A 24,459-nucleotide genomic window follows, 5' to 3' on the forward strand; every position below is an offset into this window, starting at 1 on the left:
CTTGAGATCAGAAGTTCAAGGCCAGCCTGGCCAACACGGTGAAACCTCATCTCTACTAAAAATATAAAAATTAACCAGGCATGGAGGCCCATGCCTGTAATCCCAGCTACTTGGGTGGCTGAGACACAAGAATCACTCAAATCTGGGAGGCGAAGGTTGCAGTGAGCTGAGATCATTTCACTGCACTCCAGCCTTGGCAGCAGAGAAAGAGCCTGTCTCAAAAACAAACAAACAAATACACAGATTAAATTGATTCCAATGCTGCCGTGTGTGTAATCGCAGCCAGCCATATTTCCTCCAATCTCTCAGGAGATATGTGGAGGATGGGAGCTTATGTTTTCCTATTCTCCTCTGGCTTCAGGTTCCTGTGACTTCTTGCAAATGCTATTGCTGTTCCTCTCATGTTGCAGCCCATTTCTGATCACATCACCCAGGTATGGAACCCCTGCCTCCCCAACCCCACCACCGCGTAACACACATATTATTAACTCAAGGCATTTGTATGTAGGAGACTATACTGAAGATTTAGAATGGCGAACGGAGATGCTTCACTGTAAAACAAGAAAAGAATCGAACATCACACATCCCTCTGTTGGCATTTAGTTGGCCATTTCCAACAAGAGGACTCTCTCTCTTGTGGGTTTTCTCCTTCCAGCCATGGTGGCTAAGCCTTTATCCTGCACTTTTCTGGGTCCCCTTCCTTTCCCATCTTTTCATCTCCTCTTTCCCACCTTTTCATCTCCTCTTTCCCATTGGATTCCAAGTCACTTTTGCAAAATAAAAATGTGAGTTATCCAGCTCTGCTCAGTTCTAGGCTTACCTGGAAGCTCACTAGCATCTGGGCATCAGGGGGACATTGTCTCCCAGTCCTTCTTTTGAACAGCACAGAGGAGCCAGCATGGCTTTGCACTTTGGGCCTTCCATTCTTCCAGCCACACCAATCTCTGCTGGAGAAGGTGTGCATTAGTGATATATTCCTCGGTGTTATGAATGATTCCATAAGTGGCAGAAGTTGCCACAGGCAACCTTGGCTTTGAGAACTAAGCATTTTCTCTGTATTACATCCATTTTAATGGGGAGAAAAGGAATGCTTCGTGAGATCAGGTGGGTAGGTAATTTGTCCAGTATAGCACAGCTAGGATCCAGGAGAAGAGGGATTGAATCCAGGTGTGGTGATGGCAAATTTATGCCTTTTCCTTGATGGCATCATGAATTCAATAAAAATTGCATTGCTGTATTTACTGAGATTCATCCCTACACATTCACTAAATTCCTCTTACATGAAAGCACAGACTGGACAAGTTGTGGTTGGCGGTATGAGGATGGAAAATCAATAGTCCCTTCCCAGAAGGAATTCTTCATCTCACAGGGAGACAGACCAGATGGCGCATAAATTAAAGTGGAAGTTCACAAAATTCAAGAAAGACAGGATAAAATACTCCAAAAGCCATTTACCTCTCTATTAAGGAAGGAGCAAGGTAGTGACTATGAACTTGGACTCTGGTGACCCTGGGTGAGTTCCTTACTTGCTTTGTACCTCACTTTTTTCAGCTGTAGAATGAAGACAACAATAGAACCTTTCTTATAGGTTTGGTATGAAGGTTAAATGGATTAATATATGCAACATACTTAGAAAAGCCCCTGGCACATAGCAAACATTCAATAAATGTTAGCTGTCGTTATTAACGTATGGTATACATGGCCAACAATGATTTTACTTGATAAATATTATGATCCCTGATCATCGAGTGAGGGAACTGAAGCACAGAGATGAAACAATGTCCTCCAGGTCACAAAGTCATTTTGCTGCAGAAGTAGGAATAGTAAGCAGGTCTTGGAGGCTGGTCCAGCGTTTTCCTACTCTTGTGTGTCCCAAATGAGAGTTCAGAGTGTACAGAAAAGACTGCTGATTAAGCTTTTTGGTAGAAATGGTGGCTTTGACTTTGAGAGGGCCATATTCAGGAATGGGTGATAAGGAAGGGTGATGTGATTAAAAAAAAACTGAGTAGTCATTCACCAATTCTCCCATCATCCAGTGGATGCACACTGAACAGTGGGGGACCAGGTTTTCCAATGTTCCTTGTGTTAAGGGCAGTAACCATATTGAAAAGTTCTCAGCTACATATTGTGAGAATAGGATGCACCATCCCCAAGATGGCATCTTAAGACACAGAGTATGGTGGGTGCATGGCCAGACTCGGGCTGCAGTCTCGGGGCCCCTTGGCTGCCAAAGCCATTGCCAGGTGCAGGTGGAAGCATTCCCACACCGTACCTGGTGCTCCCCATCTGCCTGGTGTTGTCCACAGAGTGGGAAATCATGGCTATTGCAAATGCATTCTGATTTGGGGGAGCAGATGCCAACTACCTTCGTACCAAACATTTTCTCTTTAAAAAGTGAGGTGACTCAGTGATTTTCTTGGAAAATTGCAGGTAGCCAGCTAAGATCTGAATGCCATCACCCCACCAAGGGCTCTGCAGTCTTCTCATGGTGAACCCTTGGTGGATTTGTTAGTTGCTTGAGAAATGGCTGTGATCGGATCGGGGTTGGGAGGACAGAATTTTCATCCATTAAAGAGGAAGACTTGATTGCTGTTGAAACTCATAGCTGTTGTCTTTGTAGTGCTTTTGTTTTTGTGAATCTGTAATCTATTACTTAGCAGTCTTTTGGTATAATTGGCCTGAAGTGAAAACCACAGCCTATGATGGCAAACAAGCCATGTGTGAGCCTGTGCTCAAAGCCATGTTTTTGTCTGATACCCACTTGCTTGGGAAATTCCCAGGTCACTGGCTGGACAAATTATGAAGGGAATGGCAGATAGAGAGAGCCTTCCAGACAGCTCTGTGGTTGCTGCAGCCAGAAGTTGTCTTCATCCTGGGAGTTGTGTTTGATGAAGGGAAGAGGAGCACCCTGAGGCCCAGGCGGATGATGTGGAGCAGTTTCAGAAAATGTTCAGACACCCAAGGCATGTGCAGCTGAAGGTAGTTGCTGGAAACCATGACACTGGCTTCCACTGTGCAATGAACACATGCAAAGTAGAATGGTCTGAGAAAGCATTCATCTCTGAAAGGCTGTTGTCTGGGAAGGACATTAAATTCATGATGGTGACAGCATGGTGCTTAAGGGGGATGGCTGCGGCATCTGTTCTGAAGCAGAAGCAGAGCTCATTGAAGTTTCTCACAGACTGAATTGCTCCCGAGAGCATTATCCTCTGTATCGGAGAAGTGACGCTAACTGTTCTGGGGAAGATGCTGCTCCTCTGGAAGAAAGGAACATCCCATTTAAGGAGAACTATGATGTGCTTTCTCGAGAGGCATCACAAAAGCTGATGTGGCGGCTCCAGCCGCACCTGGTCCTCAGTGGTTGCACACACAGTGCACCACTGGGGGTGAATCCCCGAGCTCAGCATCCTGTCTTTCAGTTGGAGGAACAGAAACAACCCCAGTTTCATCATGGGTAGCACAACACCCACAGACTACGCCCTGTCCAAGTGCTACCTCCCACACGAGGACGCGGTTTTGATCATCTACTGTGGACCCGTGGGCTTCCTTGTGGTTCTCACACTTACTCACTTTGGGCTTCTAACTTCACCTTTTCTTTCTGGCTTGAACCTGCTCAGAAAGCATAAGACAAGGTGAAGAGCAGGCAGTGTTTGCACCTAGGAATAAATATTAAAGCCCAAGAAATGGAACTTTGGGCAGAGGCCATGTTAGAATCAAGTGAATGTTGAGACCAAATACAGGCCGTCTCTCTCCACATCACAGAAATTCTCAATCACTGAAATGAGTTACTGCAAAATAAATAGTTGATTGTACTGTTCTCAAGCTACAAAAATGGAACAGATGCTCTACAACAACAACAGCAAAGACATAGAGTGTGGTTCTTCCATGCTCTTTCCCCCTTTCTTGCTGGCTACAGACATGAGCAGCTAGATTAGCAGACTCTAAAGCAGGACTCCTCAAACTACCTGTGTTGAAGAACAGGATTTCCACCCAACTCTAGTTCCCATCTATCACAGACCAACTTTTGGTCTACAACCTGTTCAATGAGATGAGTCCATTTGTCATGTGCCTGGATGTCATGGCAATGTCAAATCGTGGTAAGAGTTTCTGAAAGCGTATTATCCATGTCATGACTCAATTCATGGTGGACTTTTACCAAGAGGTTTGTGAACTGGTATTTGCGTATGCTCCACACTTTGAGCAGCACTGCCCAGGACATGCAGTGATAAGCCGAAAGGTACCAGGGTTCCTGATGTCTGCATGGGGCAGAGTGGCCTGCCAGCCTGGAATGTCCAAATCAGATGCTAACATATGAGAAGAAGAAATGAAAAACCGTATTCTTTACTGTATCTTAAGATTGCTTTCTCCAGGAGGTATGCTTTACCCTAATATAGATGGGTCATGCCATGTATTAAAAGGAAGAGTGGACTTTTGAACCAGGCAGAATGATCCCTGCTATAGCCCAAGCTGTACACACATTGCCTTCACTTGCTAGGACAATGTCACACCTCCCCAGGACATTCCTGGGTGCCCAAGGTGTACCTTACACTGAAAGATGAGACAAGGCCACCAATCCCCTGCCAACAGATCCTTTGCTGGACTCCTTTTCATCTGTAGGTTCTTGGTATGTCCAGGAATGATTTGGATCCAAGTAAATTCGTGTTCTGAGACTCAAATGAAATCAAAGGTGTTGAAGTGCTTTGATCCAAAGGCTGGTAAGCAAAGTTTAGTTCATAAAACAGCTGGTGCTGACAGAAGATTGAGGTAAAGATTTCGGGACCCCTGTGAGGTCTAAGAGACCCTAGCAGGGCAGCGAATAGGGCCTACACTTGGAAGTGAGACTGACATGCTTCTGATGAATAGAGTCACAAATTCCAGCTGAGTGCCTTTGGGTGAGTCACATGGTGTCTTCTCTGTAAAGGAAGGCTGTCGTGATGACATTGCAAGAGTGATATGAAGGTCTCCAAAAAGGTACAGAAAGACCCGCATGCAGCCGGTTGTCAGCCAGGGCCCAGCAAGGAACAGATGGCACATTCGAACTGGGTAACTGGAGGAGAGAGAAATTAGGAGACCACTTACAAAGGTGCAGCAGGGATAGGGAGACTCACAAGAGACAGCACAGTACCTGTCTGACAATGGTGTGTATGAGCGGGGAGTGAGGGTAGGTGTTATAGCTGTTAGCCTGAAGGGCAGAGGAGAGAACAGTTGTCAGAATCCGGAACGCTTGCTACATCCAGCTAGCATGATGGAGAGAGTCATCCAATAGGAGCGGAGGTTGATGCCAGGACGTCTACTGCCAACCCCTGGTGGTATCTCTACAGGGTGTGAACTGGAGAATAAACATCCTGACTTTACTCTTCCCACCCTCCTAACTCTGGCTGCCTCTTCCCGCTGGCCAAATTCCAATGGAAGACAGAGGAAAAGGGAGACTTCTGGGCAGATCAGCATCCCAGGCTCAGAAGAATATGGAAAAGCAGGAAGGAGAATCCAGGAAGGCCAATGACTGTATCCCCCATCCCAGCATGTAGAAGCTGCTCAACTTACAGGAGCACTTAAAAAAAAAAAATTATAGTCTTTGGGTATAACTGCAAGTAAGGTCACATGCTTCCTCCGAGGCACCACTTAACTGAAAATTGGACCTCCCAAATGCGAGGCATGCAGGTCTGTTCTCACCTGGAGCAGACAGGATGAGCAAATGGTTCTCTCTGTGCTGGCCTCTTGCCAGATCCTTTTCCACTTCTTTATTTCTCATTTTCTGCTGTCCTTGCCTAGGAAACCACCATCTGGCTGCAGTCCGCCTAAGGAAGGTATTAGTGAGTTGAGGACCTGGGGTACGTCCCCTGCTGCCTTAAGAGATGATTAGTGGCTGCTTGTCGGCAGATGTAGCTCAGTGGCATTTTAATATCCAAATGTCCCCCTGCCTCATGAGGGAGGCCACGGACTATTGAAGGTGTTTCACACAGAGAGCCCTGATTGCTGTGGCAATAATTTCCTTCAACAGCCATTAAAACACTTCTGAATATGTTATTAAAAAAGAAAACCAAGAGAAAAGGGCAGGAGGTGGGAGGGGAGGGGGGCAGACATCCTTCCTATTTCCTGAAAAATATCAGTGCTCACAGGGTGAGCTTTAACTAATCAGATGGGATTTTAATATCGGTGTGTTGGCAGTTATGAGTGCACTGTCAGTCCTGCCTTTCAGCCTGGGGATGTGCGTGGGGGTGACTTGGAGTCCCATAATGTCTGCCCGGCTGCCTCAAGACCAAGTATAGGCAGAGCCTGGCTTCCATTGGGGCGATTTGTGCCTGGGCTGCTCAGCAGCATTCTCTGGTCCAAGAGAGATGTTACGTTTTCTCAAGTCTTTAAGAGTAAATGAGTCTTCTCAGCTCAGGTCCCTTCCTCAGCAAAACAGGCAGTTCTTTAGTCAGGGCCTGTGCCCATCTTCATAGACCACTTACCAAAAGGTGGCTGGAATATATGGGTGTCCTTATCCAGTCACTCAGCAAATACATATTTGGGGGTTCTGTATTAGTCCATTCACACTGCTAATGAAGACATACACAAGACTAGGTAATTTATAAAGGAAAAAGAGATTTAATAGACCCACAGTTCTACATGGCTGAGGAGGCTTCACAGTCATGGTGGGAGGCAAAGGAGAAACAAAGGCACATCTTACATGGCGGCAGGCAAGAGAAAAGTGCTGAGAAAAGGGGGAAAACCCTTATAAAACCATCAGATCTTGTGAGAACTCACTATCACGAGAACAGCAGCATGGGAGCAACTGCTCCCATAATTCATTTACCTCCCACTGGGTCCCTCTCACAACATGTGGGGATTATGGGAGCTACAATTCAAGATGAGATTTGGGTGGGGACACAGCCAAACCATATCAGGGCCTATGCCAGGCACAGCTTCAGATGCTGAGGCTGCAATAGGGATGATCTGCAGAATATCAGTAGCTACTAGGGCTCTGGCAATGGCCAACCAGAACAGATGTAAGCTGAGGCACTGAAACAGATCCTGTCGGTCCCTAGTGGGCCAGTCACTAACCCTCTTTGTTAGTGGTTGGCTGTTTCTGGGGCCTTGCTCAGCACAGTAAGTGTTAACTGGTCTGGAAGTATTTCAGCATTTTACCAATTGTTGTAGTCATACTGACATGTGCCAACTGAACAAAACATGCCATCTCTCCCCTATGGAGTTTACCTTCTTACAAGCACAGAGAAGCACTCAGCTTTTTCTTTTCCATCCTTGTTGTAGGGATGCTTTAAAGTCTTGCTGAAAAATAGGAATAGCTCCATTTTCTGTGCTAGCTTATGTAGACTCTTTAAAAAATAATGAGACCCAAGTTTCAGGCTATCAGGGCACAGAGATTATTTGGGGCAACCTTTTGGTCTTCATTTAAGATAAGGCTGTGTGACATTTAAGAATGTCTGCACCCTTTTGGCTAAGAGGTTCGTTTAGACAGCTGCCACAAGCACACTCACTCCCAGTCCCAGAGGAATGAGTGAAGAGGGGTTTGCTCACATATAAGGAGCCCAGGATAACCGCCCCCAAAGGAAGGTGTGTTCTGTCCCCTTTTGATGCCTTTTTTAGCAAGGCAAAATGATGGCTATGATGATACCCAGCCACCACTTCCTGACATCATCTGCCACATGAAGGGGGCTGGCTTTCCCCAGCAGATATCTCTCTGGATAGGAAGCTCATTCTGACAGCCACATGCAGAGCCTGATGGCTTCTCACTTTGGAGTAATGCTCACAGATTATGAGACCAGCTTTGTCCCTGGAAAGGAACGACTGTAACACAGTTTCTGTTAACATCCCTGGTTCATAATAGAAAGTTTGCAAGCACTTTTTAGAGATATTACTTGCTAATCAAACCTAGATTTCTAGGTTATTCTCTGTTCTGAGAATTGCTACTGCCACCAAGAAGGAAATATGCAGAGAAAATACAGGATGGAGGGGAGAAAGCAGTCACCATTTACAAAGAGGGAGGGAGCAGCATTATTTTTCTTAAAAATTACCAAAGGGGAAAATGGTTGCCATCAGTGCTCTTCCGAGTTATCTTGGATCAAATCTGCCAAAAGTGTTCTTAAAATCGGTATGTGGCAACATGCTAGTAAAGAGGAAAGCGAGGGAGTTGCAGGCAAGATGGCCAAATAGGAACAGCTCTGGTCTGCAGCTCCCAGTGAGATCAATGCAGAAGATGGGTGATTTCTGCATTTCCAACTGAGGTTCTCAGCTCATCTCACTGGGACTGGTTAGGAAGTGGGTGCAGCCCGTGGAGGGTGAGCAGAGGCAGGGTGGGGCATCTCCCCACTCGGGAAGTGCGTTTGGGGAAGTCTCTCTGCTAGCCAAGGAAAGTCGTGAGGGACTGTGCCGTGAGGAATGCTGCACTCTGGTCCAAATACTAGCTTTGCCCATAGTCATCACAACCCACAGAGCAGGAGATCCCCTTGGGTGCCGACGCCACCAGGGCCCTGGGTTTCAAGCACAAAACTGTACAGCTGTTTGGGCAGACACTGGGCTAGCTGCAGGAGTTTTTTTCAAAACCCAGTGGTGCCTGGAACACCAGTGAAACAGAGCCACTTACTCCCTTGAAAGGGGGCTGAAGCCAGGAAACTAAGTGGTCTGGCTCAGTGGATTCCACCCCCATGGAGTCCAGCAAGCTAACATCCACTGGCTTCAAATTCTTTCTGCCAACACAGCAGTCTGAAGTTGACTTGGAATGCTTGAGCTTGGTGGGGGGAGGGGTGTCTACCATGACTGAGACTTGAGTAGGTGGTTTTCCCCTCACTGTGTAAACAAAGCAGCTGGGAAGTTTGAACTGGGTGTAGCCCACTGCAGCTCAGCAAAGCCGCTGTAGCCACTCTGCCTCACTCTGGGCAGAGTGCCTCTAAAAGAAAGGCAGCAGCTCCAGTTAGGGGCTTGTAGATAAAACTCCCATTTCCCTGGGACAGAGCACCTGGGGGAAGAGGCGACTGTGGGTGCAGCTTCAGCAGACTTAAATGTTCCTGCCTGCCGGCCTGAATAGAACAGCAGATCTCTCAGCACAGCACTCGAGCTCTGCTAAGGAACAGACTGCCTCCCCAAGTGGGTCCTGACCCTTGTGCCTGCTGACTGGGAGACACTTCCCAGCAGGTGTTGACAGATACCTCATACAGGAGAGCTCCAGCTGGCATCTGGCAGGTACCTCTGTGGGACGAAACTTCCAGAGGAAGGAACGGGCAGCAATCTTTGCTGTTCTGCAGCCTCTGTTGGTAATACCCAGGCAAACAGGGTCTGAAGTGAACTTCCAGCAAACTCCAGCAGACCTGCAGCAGAGGGACCTGACTGTTAGAAGGAAAACTAACAGACAGAAAGGAATAGCATTAACATCAACAAAAAGGATGCTCACACAAAAACCCTATCCAAATGTCACCAATAGCAAAGACCAAAGGTAGATAAATCCAGAAAGATGAGGAAAAACTAGCATAAAAAAGCTGAAAATTCCAAAAACCAGACCACTTCTTCTCCTCCAAAGGATCATAACTTCTCACCAGTAAGGGAACAAAACTGGATGGAGAATGAGTTTGACGAGTTGACAGAAGTAGGCTTCAGAAGGTGGGTAATAACAAAATCCTCCAGGCTAACGGAGCATGTTCTAACCCAATGCAAGGAAGCTAAGAACCTTAAAAAAGGTTAGAGGAATTACTAACTAGAATAACTAGTTTAGAAAAGAACACAAATAACCTGATGGAGCTGAAAGACACAGCATGAGAACTTTGTGAAGCATACACAAGTATCAATAACAGAATCAATCAAGTGCAAGAAAGGATATCAGGGATTGAATATAGACGTAATGAAATTAAGTGTGAAGACAAGATTAGAGAAAAAAGAATGAAAAGGAATGAACGAAGCTTCCAAGAAATATGGGACTATGTGAAAAGACCAAACCTAAGTTTGATTGGTGTACCTGAAAGTGACAGGGAGAATGAAACCAGGTTGGAAAACACTCTTCAGGATATTACCCAGGAGAACTTCCCCAGCCTAGCAACACAGGCCAACATTCAAATTCAGGAAATACAGGGAAAATTCAGCAAAAGGATACTCCTCTAGAAGAGCAGCCCCAAGACACATAATTGTCAGATTCACCAAGGTTGAAATGAAGGAAAAAATGTTAAGGGCAGCCAGAGAGAAGGGTCAGGCTACCCACAAGGGGAAGCCCATCAGACTCACAGCAGATCTCTCTGCAGAAACCCTACAAGCCAGAATAGAATGGAGGCCAATATTCGACATTCTTAAAGAAGAGAATTTTTGTCATTGGCAAAACCTAAGTCCTGTCCTCTCACTCTCCTCCCTGGGCAGCATGAGCTTCACCAATGCTCCACCTTCTCCACCAACTACCACTCCCTGGGCTCCATCCAATACGGTGCCCAGCCAGTCAGCAGCCAGCCTGCATCCATGCAGGTGCTGAGGGCTCTGGTTCCTGGATCTCCGTGTCCCACTCCACCAGTTTCTGGTGCAGCAGGGGTTCTGGGGGCCTGGCTGCAGGGATGGCCAGGGGTCTGGCAGGAATGGGAGGCATCCTGAATGAGAAGGAGACCATGCAAAGCCTGAAAGCAGTTGCCTGGCCTCCTACCTAGATAGAGTGAGGAGCCTGGAGACTAAGAACCAGAAGCTGGAGAGCAAAATCCAGGAGCACCTGGATTTTGGAAGGGGCCCCAGGTCAGAGACTGGAGTCATTACTTCAAGACCATTGAGGACCTGAGGGCTCATATCTTTGCAAATACTGTGGACAATGCCCTCATTGTTCTTCAGATTGACAATTCCTGTCTTGCTGCTGATGACTTTAGAGTCAAGTATGAGACAGAGATCGAGGCTGTCAAGGAGGAGCTGCTCTTCATGAAGAAGAACCACAAAAAGGAAGTAAAAGGCCAACAAGCGCAGATTGCCAGCTCTGGGTTGACCATGGAGGTAGATGCCCCCACATCTCAGGACCTTGCCAAGATCATGCAGACATCTGGGCCCAATATGATGAGCTGTCTCAGAAGAACTGAGAGGAGCTGGATAAGTACTGGTCTCAGCAGATTGAGGAGAGTACCACAGTGGTCACCACACAGTCTGCTGAGGTTGGAGCTGTTGAGATGACACTCACGGAGCTGAGATGTACAGTCCAGTCCTAGGAGATCGACCTAGGCTCCATGAGAAATAAGACCAGCTTGGAAAACAGCCTGAGGGAGATGGAGGCCCACTCCACCCTGCAGATGGAATGGCTCAACAGGAGCCTGCTGCACCTGGAGTCAGAGCTGGCTCAAACCCAGGCAGAGGGACAGTGCCAGGCCCAGGAGTACCGGACTCTACTGAACATTAAGGTCAAGCTGGAGGCTAAGATCACCACCTACCACCACCTTCTGGAAGATGGCAAGGACTTCAATCTTGGTGATGCCCTGGACAGAAGCAACTCCATGCAAACCATCCAAAAGACCACCACCCGCCAGATACTGGATGGCAGAGTGGTGTCTGAGACCAATGACACCAAAATTCTGAGACATTAAGCCAGCAGAAGCAGGGGACCTTTTGGGGAGCAGGGGGCCAATAAAAAGTTCAGAGATCAAAGAAAAAACAGAAAAGAGAAGAATTTTCAACCCAGAATTTCATATCCAGCCAAACTAAGCTTCATAAGTGAAGGAGAAATAAAATCCTTTACAGACAGGCAAATGCTGAGAGATTTTGTCACTGCTAGGTCTGCCTTACAAGAGCTCCTGAAGGAAGCACTGAATATGGTAAGGAAAAAACCAGTACCAGCCATTGCAAAAACATACCAAACTGTAAACACCATCAACACTATAGAGAAACTTCCATCAACTAATGGGAAAAATAACCAGCTAGCATCATAATGACAGGATCAAATTCACCCATAACAATATTAACCTTAAATATAAATGGGCTAAATGCCCCAATTAAAAGACACAGACTAGCAAACTGCATAAAGAGTTAAGACCTATCAATGTGCTGTATTCAGGAGAACCGTCTCACATGCAAAGACAGATATAGGTTCAAAATAAAGCGATGGAGAAATATTTACCAAGCACATGGAAAGCAAATAATAAATAAAAAATAAAAAGCAGGGGTTGCAATCCTAGTCTCTGATAAAACAGACTTTAAACCAACAAAGATAAAAAAAGACAAAGGTCATTACATAATGGTAAAGGGATCAATGTAACAAGAAAAGGTAACTATCCTACATATATGTGCACCCAATACAGGAGCACCCAGATTCACAAAGCAAGTTCTTAGAGACTTACAGAGAGACTTAGACTCCTACACAATAATGGTGGGTGATTTTAACACCCCATTCTCAATATTAGACAGATCAATGGGACAGAACATTAACAAGGATGTTTAGGACTTGAACTTAGCTGCAGACCAAGAGGACCTAATAGACATCTACAGAACTCTCTGCCCCAAATCAACAGAATATACATTCTTTTCAGCACCACATTGCACTTATTCTAAAATTGGCCACATAATTAAGTAAAACACTCCTCAGCAAATGCAAAATAACGGAATCATAACAAACAGTCTCTCAGACCACCGTGCAATCAAATTAGAACTCAGGATTAAGAAAATCACTCAAAACCACACACCTACATGGAAACTGAACAACCTACTCCTGTATGACTACTGGGTAAATAACAAAATTAAGACAGGAATAAAGAAGTTCTTGGAAACCAATGAGAACAAAGACACAATGTACCAGAATCTCTGGGACAGAGCTAAAGCAGTGTGTAGAGGGAAATTTATAGCACTAAATGTCCACAGAAGAAAGAGGGAAAAATCTAAAATTGACACCTAACATCAAATTAAAGGAACTAGAGAAGCAAGAGCAAACAAATTCAAAAGCTAGCAGAAGACAAGAAATAACTAAGATCAGAGCAGAACTGAAGGAGATAGAGATTAAAAAAACCCTTCAAAAAATCAATAAATCAAAAAAAAATCAGTAAATCCAGGAGCTGTTTTTTTGAGATTAACAAAATAGACCACTAGTCAGACTAAGAAGAAAAGAGGGAAGAATCAAATAGATACAATAAAAAATGATAAAGGGGATATCACCACTGATCCCACAGAAATACAAACTACCATCAGAGAATACTCTATACACCTCTATGCAAATAAACTAGAAAATCTAGAAGAAATAGATAAATTCCTGGACACATACACCCTCCCAAGACTAAACTAGGAAGAAGTCGAATCGCTGAATAGACCAATAGCAAGTTCAGAAATTGAGGCAGTTATCCTACCAACCAAAAAAATCCCAGGACCAGATGGATTCACAGCCAAATTCTACCAGAGGTACAAAGAGGAGCTGGTACCATTCCTTCTGAAACAATTCCAAATGATAGAAAAAGAATGACTCCTCCCTAACTCCTTTTATGAGGCCAGCATCATCCTGATGCCAAAACCTGGCAGACACATAACAAAACAAAAGAAAATTTCAGGCCAACATCCTTGATGAAAATCGATGTGAAAATCCTCAGTAAAATACTGTAACTGAATCCAGCGGCACATCAAAAAGCTTACCCACCACGATCGAGTCGGCTTCATCCCAGGGATGCAAGGCTGGTTTAACATATGCAAACCAAACGTAATCCACCACATAAACAGAACCAATGACAAAAACCACATGCTTAATAAATGCAGAAAAGGCCTTTAATAAAATTCAACACCCCTTCAAGCTAAAAACTCTCAATTAGTTTATTGATGGAATAATTAGATATTGATGGAATGTATCTCAAAATCGTAAGAGCTCTTTATGACAAACCCACAGCCAATATCATACTGAATGGGCAAAAGCTGGATGCATTCCCTTTGAAAACCAGCACAAGACAAGCATGCCCTCTCTCACCACTCCTATTCAACATAGCATTGGAAGTTCTGGCCAGGGCAATCAGGCAAGAGAAAGAAATAAAGGGTATTCAGATAGCAAGAGGGGAAGTCAAATTGTGTCTGTTTGCAGATGACATTATTGTGTATTTAGAAAACCCCATTGTCTCGGCCCAAAATCTCCTTAAGCTAATAAGCAACTTCAGCAAAGTCTCAGGTTACAAAATCAATGTGCAAAAATCACAAGCATTCCTATACACCAATAATAGAGAACTAGATCACGAGTGAACTCCTATTCACAATTGCTACAAAGAGAATAAAATACCTAGGAATACAACTTACAAGGGATGTGAAGGACCTCTTCAAGGAGAACTACAAACCACTGCTCAAAGACATAAGAGAGGACACAAACAAATGGAAAAACATTCCATGCTCATAGATAGAAAGAATCAATATTGTGAAAATGGCCATACTGCCCAAAGTAATTCATAGGTTCAATGCTATCCTTATCAAGCTACCATTAACTTTCTTAACAGAATTAGAAAAAAACTACTTTAAATTTCATATGGAACCAAAAAGCCTGTATAGTTAAGATAATCCTAAGCAAAAAAAAACAAAGCTGGAGGCATCACACTCCCTGACTTCAAAATATACTACAAAGCTACAGTAACCAATACAGCATGGTACTGGTACCAAAACAGATATATAGACCAATAGAACAGAACAGAGGCCTCAGAAATAATGCCACACATCTACAACCATCTGATCTTTGACAAATCTGCCAAAAACAAGCAATGGGGAAAGGATGCCCTATTTAATAAATAGTGTTGGGAAAACTGACTAGCCATATGCAGAAACTGAGAATGGACCCCTTCTTTACACCTTATACAAAAATTAACTCAAGATGGATTAAAGACTTAAATGTCAGACCTAAAACCATAAAAACCCTTAAAGAAAACCTAGGCAATACCGTTCAGGACACAGGCAGGGGCAAAGACTTCATGACTGAAATACCAAAAGCAATGATAACAAAAGCCAAAAGTGATAAATGGAATCTAATTAAACTAAAGTGCTTCTGCACAGCAAAAGAAACTATCATCAGAGTGAACAGGAAACCTACAGAATGGGAGAAAATTTTTACAATCTATCTGTCTGAAAAAGAGCTATATCCAGAATCTATAAAGAACTGAAACAAATTTACAAGAAAAAAACAACCCCATCAAAAAGTGGGTGAAGGATATGAACAGATACTTCTCAAAAGAAGACATTTACACAGTCAACAAACATATGAAAAAAAGCTCATCATCTTTGGTCATTGGAGAAATGCTAATGAAAACCACAATGAGATACCATCTCACACCAGTTAAAATGGCACTCATTAAAAAGTCAGGAAACAGCAGATGCTGTAGAGGATGTAGAGAAATAGGAACACTTTTACACTGCTGATGGGAGTGTAAATTGGTTCAACCATTGTGGAAGACAGTGTGGCGATTCCTCAGAGACCTAGAACCAGAAATACCATTTGACCCAGCAATCCCATTACTGCATATATACCCAAAGGATTATAAATCATTCTACTATAAAGACACATGCACACGTATGTTTATTGCAGCACTGTTCACAATAGCAAAGACTTGGAACCAACCCAAATGCCCATCAATGATATACTGGGTAAAGAAAATGTGGCACATATACTCCATAGAATACTATGCAGCCATAAAAAAGGATGAGCTCATGTCCTTTGCAAGGACATGGATGAAGCTGGAAACCATCATTCTCAGCAAACTAATACAAGAACAGAAAACCAAACACTGCATGTTCTCACTCATAAGTGGGAGTTGAACAATGAAAACACATGGACACAGGGAAGGGATCATCACACACTGGAGCCTGTTGGGGATTGGGGGGCTAGGGGAAGGATAGCATTAGGAGAAATACCTAATGTAGATGATGGGTTGATGGGTGCAGCAAACCACTGTGGTGCATGTATACCTGTGTAACAAACCTGCATGTTCTGCACAGGTACCCCAGACCTTAAAAATATAATAATTTTAAAAAGAGGAAAGCAAGTTGCAGAAGAGCAAATACAGTATGAGTCCATTTGTACAAAAAGGGGTATACAAATGCATACAAATGACCCAAGAAATATGTGTATGCACACACAACTGTCCAGAAAATGTTTCAGTGATTTCTTGCAGACTTCAGAGGCACAGAAAGCTTTCCTGTCTTTGAGACAATGTATATTATGAAACTGATCAAGTTTCCCTTTTTGCTTTCCCTGCTGGTTAGTTCACAATTAAATCCATATTTTCTTTTTAATAACAGCAGGCTCCACTTAGGCCAGTGGTCCTCAACCTTGGCTGCAAATTAGAACCACTTAGCTTTTTAAAATCCCAATACCTAGGACATACCCCATACTAAGTTAGGATCTCTGAGGGCTGGGACACCCATTTTAAAAGATCCCCAGCTGGCACGGTGGCCCATGCCTGTAATCCCAGCACTTTGTGAGGCCGAGGCAGATGGATCGCAAGGTCAGGAGATCAAGACCATCCTGACCAATGTGGTGAAACCCCGTCCCTACTAAAAATACAAAAAATTATCCGGTCGTAGGGGCGTGTGCCTGTAATCCCAGCTACTGGGGAGGCTGAGGCTGAAGAATCGCTTGAACCTGGGGGACACAGGTTGCAGCGAGGCGAGATTGCACCACTTCACTCTAGCCTGGGTGACAGAGCAAAACTCCATCTAAAAGTAAAAACAATAATACGAATAAAGAACCCGAGTTATTCCAATGTGCAGTTGTGGCTGAGAATCACTTCTCCAGACTGTTTATCTGAATTCTGACTTTCCCTTGTTTGAAAAAAAAAAAAAAACCCAAAACGCTTTATTTACATTTTCCTTGAGTCTGATTTTTAGTTATGTGTAATTTTTCAATTTGATGTTGTGTATTTTTGTAAATTGTTTCAAGTCCTCTCTGAAATGAGGTCTGATGTAGACAAAAATGATAAACTTGTATTTAAACCACGTGACAATCAGACTGGCGCTGTGTGGTTTCAGTTGGATATCACCTAGTCCTGGTCCTTTGTGCTTGAGCACATTTCTCTTGGATTGCATTCTTATTCTTGGCTGGTATTCTTCAGTATGTGACATCACTGAGTCACTGGCCTTGTAACTGGCTTCACTACTCCATGCTTTCAGTTCATTTGCTGCCATTTCTTTTCTTTGGAAGATGGCACAACATGTACATGGTGTGCATGTGTGTGCTTGTATGTGTATAGGTACACACGTGTATGCATATGTACACATGTGTACATATGTATGTAAATAGTCACTGGGGGACAAAACAAATGATACAATAAATCAGGAAGTAAACAATTCCAGCGCTAGGTGACATGTAGTCTCATCTTACACTGAAAATTCTGGGACTTCAAGCAGTTTTCACAGTTAATGTTTATTAGATCCATAAGAAAACATAAACAAAGTGGGAGATATTGGAGCATTTTTAGTCAGTAATTACTACGTCCTACTGGTTTCGGGTATTGCTTTGAGCGGAGAACATATTGCAAAAGGAAATTCCCATCTCACCACCCTTTTCATCAAGCCTATTAAGCTAATGATTTTATTTTAACAATGCCTTTCCCCGCAGCCAGTCTGCCTTGAGTATAGACTGCCAGACGTGGCTGCTAAACACCCAGAGACTCAAGCAGTTATAGAAAATTCTATTTTTAAGTTCTCTGTATAGTCTCCAGGGCAGTGTGCTGGCTAATATCAGCTCCATAGATTCCAGAATCTTCTGCTCCCACCAATCTGAGTCTTGACTTCCTTCAGGTGCCTCTGGAAGTTTCTGCCCAGGACTTTGATATCTGAGAGCTGGATGCCAACAGGGAGCTGCCCTTCAACAGGGGAGGGGCCTTGCCCTTCCCACCCCCTAACCCAAGGTGGGACCCTCAGGGAGCTGCACCAACATGGACTGAGTCCCAAGTGCTGACAGGAGGCCCTGCTTCTCTTTTCCTGGCAACCGATGGGCTCTTTGCCACCACACCCTTGCCGGCTCTGCTTGTGGCCACAAATACACATGTGCCAGGTTTCTGAGTGTAAAGATTTCACCCGAGACAGGTAAAGGCCGATTCTCCCGAGCCAGGTGAAGGCCAATTCTCCCGAGCCAGGTGAAGGCTGATTCTCCTAGGCAAATTTTCAAAGTAGCCAAGCTTATTTATTGATGGAATCATCTCCCTTTGGGAGATCATTTTTCCTCTGGACCTTCTCTCCCAGTACCCCACTTGTTGCCCTCCAGCTCCCCACCTGCCCCACCCTCATTTTCCAAGCCTTTCCTTTTAGCATGAGGTTGCACAGCTCTCAAATGCTCCCTGGCTCATTCCATGACAGCCCCCACCCTATTCCTCTTCCACCCTAAGGCTTAGCTTGTGATTCCTACTTTCATTTGGATTTACAGCTGGGGTTCAAGGCAATGATAGGTGATTGGCAGGTTAAAGAGCTCCAAGGGCAGACATACAGGGTGAAAATTCAAAAGGGGGCAACCTGGGTGGGAAGGAAGGATGGTCCCCCTCTGCTCCCCTACCCTAGGACAGCCTGCCTCGCAGCCACGCAGGAAACAGTAACCATCATTCCAATGGAGGTAATTACCCCAATAAGCCCCATCTCAGCAAAACGTGAGAGAGAAATTCCCCTTAGGACGGAGCCAGATCTGTCTTCTCTCAGCCCCTTGGACTTACAATCAGGAAGACAACATACAGATACATTTCTATAACTTATTTCTTACAGAATTTGAACTCTCCACTCTGCCTTGCTCCCACCCACAAACAGGGTGTCTGTCAGGGCAGCTGCTGGTCCAGAAGGTTGTCTTTCTTCCAGTTGGAAGTGTGAGCGTTTCTCCTGGGCAGACTCAGCCCCATGCCTAGGTGCACGACTGGACCTTAGTGCCCCCTCCTCCCCAGAAGTGTGTGTCTGCCTTCTGACCCAGCCGAAGTCACACAGCTCCAGTCTGATTGTCATGTGGTTTAAATACAAGCTTATCATTCCCGTCTACATCAGACCTCATTTCAGAATCAGCCCCCTGGACTTACAAAATGATTTATTGTATCATTTGTTTTGTTCCCCAGTAACTACCTACATACATATGTACACACATGCATACACATGTGTTGCACATATACACATACAAGCACACACATGCACACCATGTACATGTGCCATCTTCCAAGGAAAAGAAATGGCAGCAAATGAACTGAAAGCATCCAGTAGTGAAGCCAGTTATAAGGCCAAGGACTCAGTGATGTCACATACTGAAGAATAACAAAGCCAAGAATGAGAATCCAACCCAAGAGAAATGTGCTCAAGTGCAAAGGACCAGAAATAGGTGAGAACCACTGTACAACAGCATGGAAAACAAGTCCTTCCAAATCAAAGAGGGCCAGAAATTATTTGTCTGTCTCTGTCTTCCCATCCCTCCATCTAGAGATGGAGTTTAGGCCGGGCGCGGTGGCTCATGCCTGTAATCCAAGGACTTTGGGAGGCCAAAGCTGGTGGATCACTTGAGGCCAGGAGTTTGAGACCAGCCTGGCCAACATGGTGAAACCCCATCTCTACTAAAAATATAAAAGTTAGCTGGGCGTATGGCATGTGCCTGTAATCCCAGCGACTTGGGAGGCTGAGGCATGAGAATTGTTTGAACCTGGGAGGTGGAGGCTGCAGTGAGCCGAGATTGTGCCACTGCACTCCAGCCTGGGCGACAGAGTAAGACTCCATCTCATAAAAAATGAGATGGAGTTTATTGGCCCTCTCCTGACTGGCCCTGGCATGATGTTAGCCAGGTGAAGGTGACAATGCTCCATTGCTGACCCTGAGCCTGAAACTTCAGTGGGTCTGGCAGTGTCTTAGTTCTGGAGGCTATAACAAAATGCCATGAATGGGTGGCTTTTCAACAATAGAAATTTGTAGCTCATAGTTATGAGGACTCAGTGTTCAAGATCAAGGCACCAGCAGATTTGGTGTCCTGTGGGAGCTTTCTGGTTTCTAGATGGCACCTGTTGCTGTGGCCTCACATGGTGGAAGCTACAGACGAGCTCCCTCGGCCTCTTTTATAAAGATACTAATCCCATTCATGAGCGTTCCCCCTCAGACCTAATCATCTGCCAATGATCATGTCTCCTAGTACTGTCACATTGGGGATTAGCTTTCAAAATATGAATTTTGGGGAGACACAAACATTCAGAACATACAGGCAGCTCTTTCTGCTTTTTGGGAGCCCTGAATGCCAGGCAGAAAGTCCAGCTATCCTGCTGGAGAAGCCCAGTAGGAAGGAGAGGACCCAAGACTCTATAGAGAAGGAGGGGGTCCTGGCGTTTCAGGGCTGAGCCCCAAGATGACCCAACACCCAGCTGCCATCTGGCTAATAAAATAAAAGATTGTAAACACAACCAGAAAAACAGCTGCCTGGTCAACCCCTAGAATTGAGAGAGCTAAATACTAGTGTTACTGTTTTAAGCTGCTAAATGTTGGGGTGGTCTGTTACTCAGAAAGAAACAAACAAAACACTGCTCAAGCAGAAGCAGGGCACGATTTCTGTATTACTTCCTCCTCACATTTCTATTAAAAGTAATGGGAAAAACTGCAACTACTTTTGCACCAACCTAATATAAAGAAATTGCTGAGACTGGGTAATTTATAAAGAAAAGAGGTTTATTTGGCTCATGGTTCTGCAGGCTGTATAGGAAACATGGTGCCAGCATCTGCTTGGCTTCTGGGGAGGCCTCAGGAAACTTATAATCATGGCAGAAGGTGCAGAGGGAGCCGGCACATGGCCAGGCAGGAGGAAGGGAGAGAGGGAGGGTTAGTGTCACACACTTTTAAACAATGAGATCTTTTTATTTTTATTTATTTTTATTTTTTATTTTATTGCATTTTAGGTTTTGGGGTACATGTGAAGAACATGCAAGATAGTTGCATAGGTACACACATGGCAGTGTGATTTGCTGCCTTCCTCCCCTTCACCTGTATCTGGCATTTCTCCCCATGTTATCTCTCCCCAACTCCCCACCCCCTGCTGTCCCTCTCCTATTTCCCCCCAACAGACCCCAGTGTGTAGTGCTCCCCTCCCTGTGTCCATGTGTTCTCATTCTTCAACACCCGCCTATGAGTGAGAAGATGCAGTGTTTGGTTTTCTGCTCTTGTGTCAGTTTGCTGAGAATTATGGTTTCCAGGTTCATCCATGTCCCTACAAAGGACATGAACTCATCGTTTTTGATGGCTGCGTAATATTCCATGGTGTATATGTGCCACATTTTCCCTGTCCAGTCTATCATCGATGGGCATTTGGGTTGGTTCCAGGTCTTTGCTATTGTAAACAGTGCTGCAATGAACATTCGTGTGCATGTGTCCTTATAGTAGAACGATTTATAATCCTTTGGATATATACCCAGTAATGGGATTGCTGGGTCAAATGGAATTTCTATTTCTAGGTCCTTGAGGAATTGCCACACTGTCTTCCACAATGGTTGAACTAATTTACATTCCCACCAAGAGTGTAAAAGTGTTCCTATTTCTCCACATCCTCTCAGCATCTGTTGTCTCCAGATTTTTTAACGATCGCCATTCTAACTGGCGTGAGATGGTATCTCAATGTAGTTTTGATTTGCATTTCTCTAATGACCAGTGATGATGAGCATTTTTTTATATGTTTGTTGGCCTCATGTGTGTCTTCTTTTGTAAAGTGTTCATATCCTTTGCCCACTTTTGAATGGGCTTTTTTTTTTTTTTTCCTTGTAAATCTGTTTTAGTTCTTTGTAAATTCTGGATATCAGCCCTTTGTCAGATGGGTAGACTGCAAAAATTTTTTCCCATTCTGTTGGTTGCCAATTCACTTTAATGACTGTTTCTTTTGCCGTGCAGAAGCTATGGAGTTTGATTAGGTCCCATATGTCTATTTTGGCTTTTGTTGCCAATGCTTTTGGTGTTTTGGTCATGAAGTCCTTGCCTACGCCTATGTCCTGAATGGTTTTGCCTAGATTTTCTTCTAGGGTTTTTATGGTGTTAGGTCTTATGTCTAAGTCTTTAATCCATCTGGAGTTAATTTCAGTGTAAGGTGTCAGGAAGGGGTCCAGTTTCTCTTTTCTGCAACCAGATCTTATGAGAACGCACGATCACTACAACACCACCAAGTGAGGTAGTCTTAACCCATGAGAAACCACACCCATGATCCAGTCACTTCCCACCAGGCCCCACCTCCAGCATTGGGAATTATAATTCAGCATGAGATTTGGGCAGGGACACAGAGCCAAACCATACCACTTTCTAAGAGCTGGTTTCCAGCCCCTGTCAAGCCCACTGCATGCTCTGATGTTGACCACACCCTGCCTTGGTTTTCCAAGTGTTGCCTTTTCTCAGTTAATGGAATTAGCAGTGGCGAGAGAGGAGTCAAGGCCCAGGAGGAGGGGCCTCTTTTTCAAAACTGCTGGCTCTTTGGATTAACTGGGTGGTACATCCCCAAAACAACGCAGGCCACCTGCACAGGTGGGTGGTCAAATGGAGGGGGTGGGCAGGCACAGCAGAAACAGATGAGTCCTGGGAAAAAAGGTGAGAGGGGAACTTTGTCAAGCAGGAGAAATGAAAATGCCAGATTCGAAGCAAATAGACCCAAGGAGAGTCTGGGAAGACAGGTGATTGTTTTACTGGCTTTACAACATCATTTTGCTGGCTGATGTCTCAGGGCAGAATTGTGTGACCCTAATCCCAGTTCCTCCTCTGAGGGAAGGAGGCAGAAGTTTATGGAGCAGAGACTGAGTACGAGCATGGGGCCAGGTGCTGCCCTGCACATGTCTGTGGGGGAGAGCTGGATCACCCAGACTGGCTCTTGGTTGCTTGAAATCCTTAAGTTCTAGTTCGAGTCATCAATTTGAGTTTTGAGCCTTGTTTTATATTCATTTTAATTAGAAATATGTAATTCTTTTTATTTTATTTTTTTCAACTTCAATTTCAATTCTTTTTAGTTCAAGACAGAAAAAAAAGTGTCCAAAATAATATGAAGACATCTTAGGGTGGAAGAATCTATTTGTAGTATTTATTGCTTTTGGTAAAAATGGAAAGACAGCATCATAAATGTTTGAGCAAGTACATTTTCCCCCTTCAAATATGAATGCACCCAGAGGCACTTAAAATGTCCTTTCTCCTTGATTTTCTTATTCACATTTCACCATGACATCCGCGCAGCTTCCACATAAGATCACAGTAAACTGCTCCCTTCTTATTTAATAAGTCAGGATTTAAGGCATCAATTGTATTTGGATATACCAAAAGCTTGCAGAGAGAGAGCGAGCAAAGAGAGAGAGAGAAAGAGAGTGACTTTTAAGTACTTGGTTATTGTTGGTCTATAGAAGAAATGAGCTCCTGTCACTCATGAGGTACATAAAGGTGATTCGAAGGAAATGTTCATAAAGGATGGCCTGTTGTTTTCTGTGTCTACTGAAAAAGACTTAAAGTGCTGAGAGATGAAAGGACTTCTCTTCTCTGAGCATTGTTAAGCACCAGAACCAGCCTGAGCAGTGATGAAATGTTTTTGCATATGTGTATGTTTTCTAGAATGGTTTAGGCATGGCAATATTTGAAGATAAGAAGTAAGTCCCAGTTTTGTTATTCCTGCTATGCTTATTAATGAGTCATGATTCATTTGTTTTCAAAAGGAGCTATAAATAAAGCCAGGGCATAGTTCCAACACAGTTTAGATTGAAAGATTTTTTTCCAGGTTTGTTTTTTGTAACTCATTGCAGGAATTAATAAAATACTCGGCATACACTAGAGCTCATATAGTGACAATGCCCCACTGTTGTGTCCCCTCCTCAGGATCGCTCTAACTTTAAATATTCTGCCTTTGTAAGGTTAGAAGACAGTATGATTAGTATAAATAAATATATATATATCTATGTATACAAACACACACACAATATTTAAACATATGGCGCACAAAGTCAGGATGGGAACACAGTAGTTCGCCCTGTTTTCTTCCACCCCTTTCCATTCTTGTCAAGGTTCACTGAAGAAGAGTCCTTATTTTGTCTCTCAAGGCCATGTTGCTTTTAGCCAATTGAATATGGACAGTGGAAACATACACCAAACCCAGCTAGAGATTTTAACTGTGTATGCGGATTGGCTTGATCATTTGTGCTACTGTCTGGAACCATGAAAAGAAGCCACCCCAGGTAGTTACTAATCTTTTAGCCTAGGTCATGGCAAAAGATTTATGTCAGGTCTGGACCAGACCTGAAGCCCAAAGCCAGGCCACCACAGCCAACTCGCAAACCTCTGAGTGAGAAATAAACATTGTTGTTGCAAGTCAACAAGATATGGGGGCATGTTTGTTACACAGCATATTAACTCAGCAATAGCTGACCCATATAAGAGCTTATGGATGATTTTAAGCGCTCATTTTTGTGTGTGTATTTGCATTTCCATTTTTCTACAATGAGCAAATGTTATTTAATGTATTCAGTCAATAATTACATAGTGAGAACCTACTGTGTGCCTGCTCCTGTGCTAGATATTGGGAACAAGGTTGTAAGAAAAACAATTGATATACCTACCCTCATGAAA

At 44.1% G+C, this 24,459-nt stretch overlaps 2 pseudogenes; both read left to right on the forward strand.

Moving 5' to 3' along the window:
* The first annotated feature begins 162 nt into the window (after window positions 1-162).
* On the forward strand, window positions 163-3,817 carry LOC116557900 (annotated as a pseudogene).
* A 3,896-nt stretch (window positions 3,818-7,713) lies between these two features.
* On the forward strand, window positions 7,714-11,548 carry LOC116557702 (annotated as a pseudogene).
* Window positions 11,549-24,459: the final 12,911 nt, after the last annotated feature.

Source organism: Sapajus apella, unplaced genomic scaffold, assembly GCF_009761245.1.
Source record: "Sapajus apella isolate SASKATOON/1434 unplaced genomic scaffold, GSC_monkey_1.0 scaffold20, whole genome shotgun sequence".
In the NCBI taxonomy this organism is placed as follows: Eukaryota; Metazoa; Chordata; class Mammalia; order Primates; family Cebidae; genus Sapajus; species Sapajus apella.